Source organism: Corvus brachyrhynchos, unplaced genomic scaffold (assembly GCF_000691975.1).
Source record: "Corvus brachyrhynchos isolate BGI_N302 unplaced genomic scaffold, ASM69197v1 scaffold705, whole genome shotgun sequence".
In the NCBI taxonomy this organism is placed as follows: domain Eukaryota; kingdom Metazoa; phylum Chordata; class Aves; order Passeriformes; family Corvidae; genus Corvus; species Corvus brachyrhynchos.
Window position 1 is genome coordinate 1,972,085 of NW_008238346.1, and position 15,019 is coordinate 1,987,103.

The 15,019-nt window shown below is 40.5% G+C and overlaps 1 protein-coding gene across 3 annotated transcripts in view; it reads left to right on the forward strand.

The window, feature by feature from the left end:
- Nucleotides 1–807: 807 nt before the first annotated feature.
- The window catches only part of ACSL5 (acyl-CoA synthetase long-chain family member 5), a 31,340-nt gene continuing 17,128 nt past the window's right edge, over nt 808–15,019 (forward strand). Inside the window, exons 1-2 of one of the 3 annotated variants that reach the window (XM_017735185.1) lie at nt 808–883; nt 10,355–10,556. The gene's annotated coding sequence lies outside the window, so the exon portion shown is untranslated. Of the gene's footprint in view, nt 884–10,350; nt 10,557–13,792; nt 13,816–15,019 lie in introns of those variants that run through there. The other 2 variants (XM_017735186.1, XM_008634415.2) reach the window with 2 other exon arrangements.

The window sequence follows — 15,019 nt, forward strand, 5'->3', positions numbered from 1 at the left end:
CTCTTTGCACTAAGCCTGTGACAGCACAGAGAACTGCTAATCACTCCCTGCCACCTGAGAGCAGCCCAGCAAGGCAGACACGAGCAGGAACAGCTGCATTAGTGTTCTTGGACAATCTCTAGCTGGGCTTCATTGAAAGGTTATTAAACACGACAGCAAGATCTCTCTGAGAGACCCTTTTTAAAGAATTACAATCTCTGCAGTGATAGGTAACTGCTCAAGGGTCTGGCCAAGCAAACTGGGGAAGAACCAAGGGGGGCTTCCCTCAAACTCTGGTAAAAGTCCATGTAACTGGCAGTCACTTAAATGCATTGTCTTAAGATAACTAGAAACCACAATCACAAGGGCTCAGGATGAAAAAGTAATTTACTTCTTCAATTTTAAACTCTCTGTTAATTATGGGCACTGAACCTACATTAGAAAAGTTTCAATGTCTGACAAGCATATGGAAACTCTACTGTCAAAGTGGATTCATTGGGCAAGTTCTTTTGTGAGTCATTTCAATTTAATGGGAAAAACCAATTTCAGACTAACATTCTTTACCATATTGATCTATAGTAAATCAATACCATTTGCTATGGATCCTTGAAGCCATACTGGAAGTGATTTTGTAATCACAGAAAAAATACCACTAACAGATTAGACAACTAAAGGACAGACAGAGTCCCATTAAAACAGTGTTTTCAGGTTTGTAAGGTTGTGAGTAGGCTGGGTAAATCACTGAGGTGAATGCACTGCATAAAAACAAGTTATTATTACGTGAGGGTGTAGCTGTCACAGTATAAAAGATGGTTGAGTAAGCAGATCAAATAGCAAAGAGCAGGAAGCTAACAGCAGTGCTAAAGAGTTCACAGAAACAACAACTGATATTTTACTGAAAGAGGTGAGTGACTTAAGACAAAAATAACCTAAAGAAAAAAAAATTTTAAAAAGTTGCTTGCTTTGTCCATTTCTTGGGCAAAGGTGCTTAGCTGATGTTAACAACTCCCTGCTGCCACAGAGCTAAGACTTCAATTATATTGTTCTCTTCTCTGTTCTCTTCTGTCACAATGCATGTTTTGATCTTTCATAGTAAGCTCATTAAAAGATGCTAGGAGATTTTTATGGTTTTATGTATGAGGAGTATCCTCTCTAGAATATCTAGCTCCATTTCCCAGTCTTGACTAACAGCTACTGTGTGATCACTAGCTTTGTGCATTTGCACTTCTGGGGTGGAGATGAGAAAAAGAAAGGGGATGGAGATGGGAGAAATAACAATTCTAAATTCTTAACTTCTATGACAACTATTTGATTCATGGAAATCTGTGAGATAATGAATCAATGTATACTGGTATGTATGTTTGAAGAGCATGTAGAATTACTGCAAGACTGGAAGAAAGCAAATAGCACTTCAACCCACAAGATAAAAAGGAGCATCCCATCAACAGCATGGATGCTATTTTTTCAAATAATGAGTAATGAAGAATATTAACTACACCAGTGACTACACAGAGCTAAGTGAAGCCACCAACTCTGCTGCCTGGATACACCTCCTCAGACAAGGGGTTTTTTTACTTTTTCTTTTAAATTAATTTTTTCTTTTTAAACAAACACAGATTGCAAAATTTGGAGATGAGAATGCAAATGAGATGAAACCCATCTGGGTGTTACAGAAGTGTTTCCTAATATGTCTTCTTGCAAAAATTTAATTAAAAAAACCTAAAACTACCAGTGTGCACCACTTTTGAATGAAATAGAAGTAAAGAAAGAAAAGGAAGACTCATCATTTCCAGCATTTGTCAGGATCTCCAGAGCCTTGGGCTGTCCTCCAGCTGTATTGGGAAGCTGAAGTCAAACACCTTCTGTAGTAGTTCCTGCTCTATGGGAATATGGGATACTTTCCTTACATTTGGTCAACAAGATGGGTTTGGGATTTATTACTCTAATATGGAATAATTAATGATATTACTTACACCAAAGTTTTACAACAATATGTGGGCGTATAAAATGAAGTGTGGCATGTCACAGCACCTCCAGAGGAAGTCTGGCAATAATCTGCACTCCACACCACGGGCTGAAACATGAGTAAACCTGGGATGTCAGCAGCCAGGAGAGGACAACAAAGGGTGCTACCACAGAACAAGTCTTTTTTGTGGAGTGTGTACACAGCATATGGAGCACATACTGCTTACTATATTCAAGCAGTTTTTAGTATTTACAAAGTGACAGAACAGTTTAACACTCTTCAAATGTTCCTCTGCTGTTCAGAATCAGCTGCCTAATGCTCATATAATTAATGATCTTACATAATTAATGACTGATGACACTGATTTGACATTTACAGTATTTACAGCATTTATTGCATGCTCCTGCTAACAGAGAGACAGATTTCCTTGCATGCTACAGACATGAGCCCAGCTTAAATGCCATCATTTCCTCAAGGAAGATTTGAAGTTGGATGTTACCAGCTATAAACAGAGATGTATTGCAGGAATATTTTCTAGCATTTGCATTGCATACCTCTACCAGGAAGCACCTTCTTTAGATTGCTACAGAGTGAGTCAAAATGCTGTGACTGCAGTCATAGCAAATTCATCTAAAGCTATGGGCAGACTGCCAGACAAGCTCAAAGCACAGTTTTGGGGCAAACTATACAATGGTGGGTGTTGTGTTTGAAAGGTTGAGAAAGGAGCAGGCTCTGTTCCAAAGAAGAGGCAACACTCAGGAGCTCCAAGCAGCCTCAAATACAGTAACATCCCGTGGTACAGAGATTAATCCTGGCAGTGCTGCCTCAGGCTTAAAAGGTACTCAAGGCAGCCTGAGCCAGTGCCTGAAGTGTCACCCCAGGATGTACAAGACTGAGGCTGAAAACACAGTCTACCTCTGACTAGTTGAAGTATTTCTCAAGGCTGGTATCAACTGCAGCAAATCATATTGCAAAACACCCAATCCCAGCTGGAAATTAAGACATTGTGCTTCAGCACTTCAGAAAAAAAAAAAAAGCAGTTCTGTTCAGCTAAAACTCTTCTCTTGCTGTTTAAAGTTTGAAAGATCGTCAAAGTGAAATAGGATTCAACTTTCTGAAACTGCTAGAGACCAAATAAAACTCCTTCCTAAATAGCACTAAGGTCTTCTAGAAAGTGCTTTGTGGGAAACAGTGTGAACAGAAATCAGCTACTCATAAGAGAAAATGATAGAGCTGACTGCAAAAAAAAGCTGACTCAGTTCAGTACAGCTGAAGAGCACTACTTGCCTGGGTTTCCTGTTAAGTGCTTACCCTTCTGTCACTTCTTATAATCACAAAACAAGCCTCCTTCCCTCCCATTTCCTAACAGAAAGTACCAACTTCACAGCAGAAGGAATATGCTCCCAGGTCTGGCACAGGCACAAAGCAATCTGTATTAACGGAAGTTCTCACCACAAGCAGATGAGAAGTTACAGGAAAACTGTGTTAACACTATGTTAACTTACACAAAAGACTTACAGAGAAGCAGCAATTTTCAATCTCCTCCCTCTGCCGAATTTCCCAGCTTGTTGCCACAAAGTTTCATTTCATTTTAGCAACTACTGGCAGGAGCATGGGGGTGTCACAAGAATTTCAGAATTTTTTACTGAGGGAGAAAGGGAGATGCATGCACTGCAGTAACCTGTGAGCTCAGAGGCAGAAGAAACAATGCCAGAGGGCACAGAGCCCCTGACAAAATCCTCCTCACTCCTCAGAGCAATAGTCTTATGCCAAAGCACTCCTCCAGAAAAGCCTGGAAAGAGAGCACAGCATCTATGGGAAAGTAGCAGTTGAACTGGGTTTTACCAAGGGAGACAGATGCAAGTCGGAGTAAAAAATTAGGCAAAGCCTTCCCCCATGCCAGCTGAAGCTGGGGAGACACTGGTCTAAGCTCTGTTCTGAAATACCAAAACCCCAGAATCACAGGACTGGCAGGGGCGAAGCAAGCAAACCCCAGAAACAGATACTCCACCTCAGCCTTCAAGCAACCTGGTCCAAAAAGGAAAAAACATTCTCCTGAGCATGGCAAACACACTCAGCATAAACAAAAGCTGGGATAAAGTTACCTAAGGACAACTGGTCAGAAATGGCTATTGACAGCAATCTGAAGAGCTGAGCCCAGCTTCTGGCTGCCATGTCGGTAGGAAGCATTCTGAGGTGCTTGAGATGCCACAACAAGCTTGAAAGTGTCTGGCACATGAACCAAAGCATTGGCAAGGTTCACCAGAGCAAGAGCTATTGCAGCACTGACAGGCAGGAGTGGCACTGAAGGACACAATGAGACATGCTGTCACCAAGTAGCAGCACACCCGTACCTCAGACCCTACACTTTCCTCTTATTCCTCTTTGTATTCTGCTGGCTCCAACTTCATGTCTCACCAGATATTAATTAAATAATCTTAATTAATCAGCACATTTTGGTTTAATTGTTTCAATGGCATCCTGAGTTTGGACTCAATATATATTGCAACCCAGGGCAGGTCAGATCTTACAGCTTATCATATATTGTTTATCACACTTCAGCTGGAAGGAAAACAACTGGGTATATGTGATACAGTATAAGAGTAATTGAGGATGAGGCAAGTACCACTAGCAGTGAAGTGCGAGGTTGCCTCAGTGGTAGTGTTGTTCATCTCTCTCTATCTAAGCCAGAAGTAACATTCTGTATAATACAGCACAGGTAGAAATTCTCTTCCTGGACAGAAAAGCACACACTTTTGCTGCCATCCTAACCCAGGAGAAATCCCTGTTCTTGTTATATATTTATTGCAGATCCTTTCTGTCCAAAACAACTTAAATCAGGGAAACATGCTAATTTTAAAACACATGAGAAGTCACACTGAACACAATGGAAATTCAACTGTCTGTACTTAAGTGCTCACCATGACAAATCTGTTTAGTGATTTGTCATGACTTCCCACAGGCTAATGTACCTTTTGACAATCATATCTGCTGTATCGCAACTAAAAAGCATCAGATCCATCCCTTTTGCAAGCTGATTGCAGTGACTGAAGAGGAAATGCCTTAGAAGGGCATTGGAGCATTTACACACCCGTACATCATACACTGATTCTGAATCACATTGTACTGAACTAGGTACATAAAGTCATTTACTCACCTTGCTCCAAACCCTTACTAAACATGACCCAGGGGTTACAGGAAGTACTGGTTGCCTGAATTTGAATATCACTACCTTTTTTCCTCAATGTATTTTCCTAAACTGCAATATACAGTGATGTATTTTTAGTCCAAAATATGGCTTTTTCAAGGTCAGTAGCTTGGCACAAAATTGAATTTGAAAATTCTTTATCTGTACAACCCTGAAAACCCACATGTGCTATTGAAACAGTCTCTGCATTTCTGTACCTATTTTTGGGCACCAAAATACAAGTGCCTTAATCATTACATAAGCAACTTCAACAAGAGAAGCTTAATTAAAATCTAAATTCTCAGTTCAAAGCAATGCTTCTTTTTGTGATCTTGCATGACAGTGATCTCAAAACCCTAAAAATTAGCTCCAGTGGGCTGTTTACACAGATTTCTAAAGAAATACATATAATACTGTGGAAATTAAAGACCATACCAGTACTGATCAAACAGCATAATTCATTGGTCTTTTAAATAATTTTAAATTTGTAATGAAAACCATAGAATTAAATCACAAAAGCATTGGACACCTCATCTCCCAACAAGCCAAGTCTTGAACTTCTTATATTTAACCTGGTCTTTAATTGGGGCAAAGCTGACTCAGTCAAGGCTTGAGCTGAAGCACAGATCGAGGGAAAAGATTTCAGAAATTACAGATGCTCTGCATTGTTTCTATAATGATGTATAAGTAGAAGACCTGCCATATTTTAAAGGCTGAACCTATACTGGTTTATAATTATTGGTAATCAACATCAATGGCATTGTCTCAGCCTGAAAGGAAAAAAAGAGTCCCTGTATTAGAGAGTTTCTAATTTAGAGATGGACCTCAGATCTCCTCAGAATATCAGAACAAGAGCAACACTCCAAGACTTATCCTGTGGGTTAAGCACAGGTGGACAGATGAGGTCCAAGACACAACACATAAAGGACTGTAACAGACATCTTAGCAAACCATTGTATTTACCACTGCAACATCAAAAGTTTGTTATTTTAAAACCAAAAATTGTAATTCAGTTGTTTCAATAAGAATTAAATCGCCTAATGAAATTACAGCACTGATAACAGAAGCAATCCAAGTGGTCTTTAAACTTTCCTCATCTTAAATATTACACGTCAGGTACTGCTCACTTTGAACATCAGCTTTTTCCTTTTATTAGTATGAAGATTCAAAGTCTAAAGTCATCAGGAAAGATTTGCTGAATCTTCTCACTTCCAGTTTGAATGGTCAATAGTCAAAGTCTCTGTTCATAAGCTTTCATGTCTGCTTATGCTGCCCACATTTTATCCTGGCAGTAAGGGAGGCTAAATACAGCACAATGTTCAAGTAAATGTGTGAGTAAGAGAGATGGACTTCAAAAACTACTGAGCAAATGAATTAGTAGCTTCAGTTCTTGGGTCATCTATGCATCTTATCAGATTGAACAGAAGTGATCAATGCCAAATATTTATTTTGTGTCAGAGCTCAGAATTATTAGTCTTTTGAGGACAAATCCTGATCCCAAATAGAGCAATGTAAACACACTCTATAACATATTAAGAAGTTTCCAGTCAAAATCAGTAGAATTATCTGTCAGTTGTTATGCTTAGCGTCAGCAGGTCAAGATAGAAATCAGATGCTTTTTTTTCCTACAACATAGAGAGTACCAGTTCATACTTGTATGTATTTAACACCTACAGTTATCTCACCATTCTGTTTTGTCTGGTTTTAAAACCATAGACACTTATGGGCACACACCACTCAACTTTGCATGAAGAACGCAAGATTGTCAATGGTAACACGGAAGCAGCAAATTCACTCAGATGCTCCAATTTTATGCAGCAGCCACATCCTGCAACAAAAGTAGTGTGCAGCTGTTCTTGGGCACCACAGAGCAACTGCAAATACATGTGCAGCCTCCTTAATTGCTAAAACAGTTCAATGACACATCTATGCCTTTCACACAAATGTTTTAACACAGTAAAAATTACTTATAATATCCTGGCACCAAATTTTACTATGTCAGGGCAACTATTTAGGCTGAAGGGTTAGAGTTTATTTCGTGTTCATCATTCAACAGCCTATGGCATTTGAGTAGATTTCACAAGACCAATAAAAAAAAGGCTTCTTATATGGTACCTGGAAGTGATTAAACTCCAGCTTTGTGTGGTAATGACCTTTAGCTCCACTCTTTCACAGCTCAGACTGGTTGCACAACCTCAGCAAGAATAACTTTTAAGCAGCATTCAGGGATATCCCACAGTTGTATGTTCATTGGCAGGTACCTAAAATATACCTCTAAATCCTGCATTCAGTAATGGAGCTGGAACTAGGCTGGAAGAAACACTCTTCAATTTCTTTTGCTCACTTGTGGTCCCTTTCGATCCCTTTCTTCATCATTCAAGAATCAAGTGAATTGATTACATTTGAAAGATGTGTTAATCTGAATAGTGATACTTTAGGTCAGCACAGATAATGGATCCAAACAGAGGAGGTAGATCAGCACAGATAATGGATCCAAACAGAGGAGGGAAACTATTGAGCTTTCTGTCACCTGTAAAAATTAACAAAGGAAAAATCGTATTCTCACCATCTTGAAAACCCCTTGCAAGCAGACAATTCTGTCAAAAATTAATACTTTGAATAAATATTTTGAGCCATAATCTGCTCAGAGACTTCAACAATGACTATCCTGATACAATTCATGGAGCCCCTGCTAACCTACAGAGAATTCATCATGGCATTTGTCATCAATTTTCTTCATAATTAAGTCTTTGGGGAAAAATTACCATTCTTCATTAACTGAAACAATATTTTCCCAATCTTATTATAAAAACCCTATGTGTGTGGGTCTGCCTTGAGCTCCTCTTTTTCAGAACTTGGACACAGGTGATGTTTGCACAGCCGATCTAGGTTACTTTGTGTCATTGGTTGTGTGCTTTGGCCACTGAGATCACAAACTACAGCTTCACTCATTTGGAAACAACGAGGAACACAGACGATGTACACAGACAGAGCTGCACTACAAAATATAGCCCATTTTCTTCCAGGACTTGTGAATGTGTTTTCTCACACCTGCTTTCAAAACAAGCAGAAAAAAGGTTACCCACCATTAGCAAAAAATCAGCAGGATGTCTGACCAAGAGCCCCCCTGCCAGACTCAAGGATGACACACACACTCACTGCTCCAAGTGGCTCAGGTCTCCCAGAACAGTTTTTAACAGTGAACTAATCAATAGTTTTCATTCATCAGGAAGAAACTATATAGGTGAAAGCTGGCAAAACACCACAACTTGGATTAATTTGCTGTTCAAACGAGGTAAAATGTCATGTACTTTATGTACCAGAGAGAAAGGGTGGAGAAGGAAAAGCAGTTACAGCTTTACACATACAGCTAGCTCAGGTAATTGGCTTTGTTCCCTTCTCAAGTGACTCTGCTACACTTCCCTGCCTTCCTCCCCCACTCCCATCAGTTTATAAAACACATCTAGGAGCCAAAACCACAGATGGTGTCAGTCACTCCAGCTCTTTTGAGATGATGATGCAATATCTACTTAGGCTGAATGGGGACGTGCCCAACTACTAATTATTAGTACCTGTTGCATACCTTGTAACAGCATTGAATCAACTGCTTTGTTTCCCCCATGCAAGATGCACCACAGACAGAAGCCAAGAGACTTCCACATTCGTATCATCTCTTTGCACCAAGCTTGGAAAACTCTCCCATTCATTTTCTTTCATCCTCCTTAAACTGACCTTTTCTGAGAACTATGAGAAAGTTGCAACCAGAAGGTCTAGGTTGCTGTGTTGGCACAGGTGCTTCCACTTTTATTCATATCCACTGATACAGGCAGGTTCCCTTATCCAAATTAAGAATACTTAAGATCTTAAGTGAAAAGTGTTAGTTTACTCTTCAGATATTGTACAGGAGTCAAATTCCAGCACCAGAAAAACCAGTCCTAGATGAACAAAAGCTTTATTATCTTGACCAGTCACAAAATCACAGAATATGCTGAGTTAGAGGGGACCCATGAGGATCATCGAGTCCAACTCCTTACCCTGCACAGGACCATTCCCAAAAGTCACACCATGTGCCTGAGATCATTGTCCAAACACTCTTTAAACTCTGTGGGGATTGGCACTATGACCACTTCACTGAGGAGCCTGTTCCAGTGCCCAGCCACCCTCTGGGTGAAGAATCTCTGTCTAATAGGCAACCTAAACCTCTCCTGACACAACTTTAGGCCATTCCCTTGGGTCCTGTCACTGCTCACCACAGAGAAGAGATGCCTGCCCCTCCTCTCCCCCTCATGAGGAAGTTGTAACTGCGATGAGCTCTCCCCCTCAGTCTCGTCTTCTCCAGGCTGAACAAACCAAGTACCCTCAGCAGCTCCTCCTGCAGCTTCCCCTCAAGGCCTTTCACCATGTTTGTTGCCCTCCTTTGGATGCTCTCTAATAAGTGAGTGCTGAAAGGACTTTGCTATTTAGCCCTATCTCTTGCATCATGAGCAGAAAACGTCTTCCAAAGATCATATCCACAGCCTTTGGAAGCAAAGCCGGGAAGCTCCACCTGCCAGCCCAGCCTGCATACCTTATCTCAAAACTGTCTTTCTCAAGCAGCATTAAGCACAGGCTCTCTTATTCCCATTTCAGAGATAGAGGAAGGCAAAAAAAAAAAAACCAAACCAAAACCACGGTTGTTTAAATCAATACAAAAAACCTCTCATAAAACAGGCTTGGCCTACTTGGCAGTCGAGCAAGTGCACTAACCTCTGCACAGAGTCAAAAGGGAAGGTGCACCATGGTGAGACAACCAGCCCCCCATACATCCCAAACGCTCTGAGAGCTCTGACCCCAAAGGAGTGTCTACTTCACAGACCACTAGAGCTGCAAGGCAAACCCATGCCTCAACAGCTGGACATGTTAAGGACAGGACTCCACACAAAGCATCTGGTGAAAAATATTGGAATATGTTTGCTTGCTTGAAGTGCAATCTAAGAGGCACCTTTTCTCAGTGGAGCAAGACTTATTCAGTGCCCTGTGCACACTTGGAGTAAATGAGAGCCCCATGAAAAACCCAAGACTGCAGCTTTCACAGGCCTGGGGTTAGTTTTCACAATGCGCTGCTCTCTTCTAAAGCTGTTGTGCAAGACTTGTATGTTTAACATTTCTAACCAGCCAAAATTGCTCTTTATATTTGATCAGGAATAATTTTTTTTTCTACCTTTGAACCTGTTGCAAGGCAGGTTCAAAGGTTACCTGGGTGCAGTGTCACCTGTTTATTAAAGCCACACTCTGATGATTCGGGGCTTAGTCCTGCCACAGGAGCTGGTGAAGCACCACTGGAGCTGGGGAAGAACCAACCCTAGAACACCTCTTGGGAGTTGTAAAGCAGAGAAGGAAGCAAGCTGTACCAGCCCCTCCACCCTCCTCCAGCACTGAAGGAAGGTAAGCAAATCCCTCCTGATCAGAGTCCGTGTTTCCCAAGTACTAGGCTTCCTGCTCCTGCAGAGAAGTACTGCAAGTGGGATAATAACCTCAATTTGCTGCAATACCTGGATCCAATGCACCCTTCTTATTACCCTGCATGCTGTTAAAGGCAACAGCTGCATAACTGGCTGCATGTTATTAAAGAAGCAAGTCTGGGCTCAGGGATGGCATACAGGGAAATCACAGCTTGAGTGAGAGCAGCCACCTGAACACTCTCTGTTGCTGTAGACTGGCTGGAACTGGAAACCTCCCTACAGTCCAGGCTGAAGCCATTTTCTTATCAGTTTGCTAGTTATGCCTACTTAAAGATACAGTGCACAAAGTAGCAGGGCCAGACTGCCATTCAGACTAATGTTTAAATCAGGTTCCAAAAATATAAGAATATTTGTTTCCACAGCATCACAAGCAGTAAAGCTTGCAATATGCTAGATCATTTATATGCACAAGCTTATCGGCAACATTTACTACAACAGAACCTAGCTTAATCCCTAACGAAGAACACGGAAACTGGCTATAATGCCTTTTGTAATGGTTTAAAAGCCCAGATCATAGGGAATGGCTGCTGCCATTGCCTTGGTACAACTGCTTGTTCTAGCTATAGAGATGGAGCATTCTCCAAGCTCTTGCTTGTGTACAGAGCTGCAGCTGTAACAAAGGAGAGGATGGTGGAGACAAAGATTAACCTGAAATCAAGCTGCAAGCAAGAGAACTGGCAAAAAAAGCATGCTACTCTTCCAAGTCCTAAGCCCATCATCCTATCCGTAACTCCTTTTCTGAGGAATCCACTTGTGCTCTGAGAAGATCATTTAAGTTCCAGTGCAGTTATCCTGCTTTACAAAGCCAGACACAGCCCTTGAAAAGCAGAGCAGAGCAGTAATTAATTATTATTGTTATAGCATTAAGAAAACAAACTGGAATTCAAAAATCATTCAAGTCAAGTGAGCTCACACCTCCCGCAGACTCACGAGATTTAAATCCAAGTTTTGAAGGGACAACAGAGAAAACAGTACGTGGAGCCAATGCTTCCTCTTCATTTATTTACATCCTCTGCTATTTGCTATACGTAGAAAGGTTCTTTTGGCATCTTTGGGTAACAAAAGCTCATGTTGTGCCATGACCTTAAGGTTTGTTACAACAGCTCACCTCTATGCAAAACGTTTTTGACAGTGACAACAGAAAGGAAACAATTTGAACTCCCTATATACAAAACCTACCTACTGCTCATCTTAATTTGCTAATGGGTATGAGGGATGCAGGTGTACATTTTATATACACGTACAAAGAGAAGCAAAGGCTGAGATTCACAACTCTGCTTTTTTTTGACAGAAAATTACTAGCAAAAAAAAAGGTCTGTGCCTTTCAAAAATCTGAAGTTTATTCAGATCATTTATGAAAAACTAAAAGCCTCAACATTTGCATGTCACTTGTTATGTGTGTCAGGGGAAGAGTGTCAGCTGTATTCTAATTTATGAGCATTGAACAGAAATGATCATTAAGGAGAAGCTTCCCTATGTGCATCCTTTAATCCAGTTTATGTTGGAGCTGTGACACCCACTGAGTCCAGGCAATAGAGTTTAGCCTTACCAGCTTGTGGAGCTCTGCACCACATTCTGGGCTCCTGGCAGGCCGGGTAGGACAGTGCTGTGGGCATGTTCTCCCACCCTGCAGCAAAGTCAGTGCACCTGAGATACACAGCACTGCTACCCAACAGCATACCAATGACAGGGCAAACTCACTGCTTTTTCTCTTCCTCCTGGAAAAATAACACCCTGAGGCCAGATATCTGAAGGGAGAAAATGCTCAGAGAGGCAGACAGAGCGGGTGATAATGGAACTGGCTGAGCTGGGAGCCTTACCTTGTCTCCTTTCTCTAAGCACAAATGCACCCTGACAGGCACTATTAAAGCTGAAGCTCATAGCTTCTCTTAAATTCCACAGGAACAGGTCTGGGAAGGAAAAGCCAAAGGCAGAAGAGTTTTATGAAGAGAAAGCTAACTCTTTTTCATCTTCAGCTTACAGGAAAATCAGTGAATCAACCCCCGTTTCCCTAAAAGATACCTACATTGCTAAATAATTCCACAACTACATGTAAGTTAGCTGGATAGTATAAAGTTTACAGCAGCAATAAAAACAATTGCAATTAGTAGGGGCTACGTGTTTTAGCAAGCCAAGGTCCAGTACAGGTTGCATTTTGGATGCAAGTACATGCTATGTTAAGTCCATCTCAGCTTTATGGTTTGTCTAGCTAAGCAGATTATTCTGAAATCATGCAGCATAGGAAAACTTTCAGATGGGGAAACTCCTAAGTGGAGAAAACAATTCTAAAATCTGAGGTTAAGGCAATAAAGGAGAGAGATAGGTGAAGTTACTATCTTCCCATCCCTCCAAACCTACTGCAAAATTCCAGTTATATCAGACAAGCATTGAAGAGGAAAAGAGAAACTGCAACAGCTATAAACTTTTAAACAAAGAAATGAAACTGTGAAATCATTGAAAAAATCCCTACCATAGAAGGAAACAAACATGATTCACTGTTACCTTGTACAAATAATTGCACCTATGTAAGTCTGTAACAGAGCAGAAAGAACTAGGTAGCTTCTGGAAGAAAAAGAAAAAAACGAAAAACCCAACAACACCAAGAAGAAACCTAACAGCAAAACCAAAGAAAGCAAAACCAGCAGCAGAAATCCAGCCCACCAGCAAGTTCATTGCAGGAGTATATGAGAAATACTGTAGTCAAAGCATGTTGTTGGTATTACAGGCTACAAAGCTCTGCTCACCTTAACATACAGGCAGCTCTAGTGAGAAAATTGCTATTGCAGCTTTATACATAGAGAAGATAATAGCAAAGAGATTAAAAAGAATAAACTATAAATATAATTTCAAAATTCTTTGGTTTACTTTTCATTTAGATTTACTTCAAGCTGTTTTCATTAAGAAACAAAAAAGCTCAATGACTTCTTCTTGTGTGGGTGGGTTGTGGGGGTTTTTGTTTTATTTTTTTTAGTCACTTCAGTTTCCCCATGCAAGTTCTTCCCCTTTAAAGCTCCCCTCCCAACATGCTTTTCTGCTTGCTGATTTATTCAAACGGGGGACAGGAAACTGACTGTAGTTTTTAACATGAGTGTTACCTAAGTGGTGTTGGTTTTGTACTGTGCTGCTAAGGCTCTCTTTTACTTAAGGAGAAGAGGTTGACTTCCTATCCTATATTCAAAATGGTAGGTGCCTTTACTCTAGCTCTCATCTCTGTATGTGCTCTGCTATATTTCCTGTGTAAGTAATGAAGTTCTACTTTATTTGCTTTATTGCTCATGTTTGCTTGTTGTTACTCACGCGGGCTTTGCTAAATCCAATGTGCAAGTGCAGTGATTAGATGCAGGGTTCAAGATAATGAGTTTTTCAGGAGCCTCCTAGGAAATCTCTGGTAGTGTGCTATCAGTTAAATGTGGACCTTGGGCTGAGTTAAGTTCAGATCTGTGTTTGTTCTTTGTTCTTCATAATAGAAGTGCTGTGACAGTATGAAGTAATGGACATTAATATCTAGAAACTTTTAGTGCTACCTTTTCTCTGTGTGGCTAAGGTGCCTAGTGATAATATTCTAATTTTCTTAGGAGTTCTATGTGTATTTTGGAATCAAGCTTTAGTTCTTGTTCTTTCAACCATGCCCTATCACTAGAGAAAACCTCCTATTAATACAGTATTGATGAATGAATGTTTTGCAAGTGAACCTGTTTTATCTAATAGGATAAACAATAACAGAACCTGCTACATTGACTATATTTTAAATTCTTAAAAACTTCGAAGGGCCAGTTGAGCATATTTCTGAGTAGGTAATTTCAAGGAGAAAATCTGATATAAAGACTATATGAGAGCTTGGATTTCAATTTATCTGAGAAAATAACTTTTAGTACTAAATAGTGTCATATCCAACATTGTAAAATTCCTTATAAAAAATGGCCTTTCTATTTAAATATACTGAAATCTTGAATTCAATAGGTTTCATGAGCAAGGCTCAGAAACCACAGCACTCTACTTCCTGAAAGTAAGTTACTGAGGTCTCATGCTTTCCCACCCTCTAGCAGAGTGCTTCTCAGCTAAGATCAAAGGATGCTTGAACTGTTTGGCTCTGACTCTCTGAACAGGTGCTCCAAAAGCAAGGCCTCACTGAAGTGTATCCTGGTCTTAATGCAGGTTACTGAGCATTTTGCTTTGTTTTTTTGCATGGCTCTGACCAGAAGTCACTGCTGAGCTTTTGTGCTTTAGCTTCTCTCTGGATCAAAGTTAGAGGTTCCTAAACCCTGTGGTTTAGACTTCAGCTGCATCAAGGAGGAATATGGAATATAGTTTCCAAGGCATAAGAACTGGCACAGTGGCTCACATCTGCAGGATGACACCAGGCAAGAGCTGCTCTGCAGAAACAAA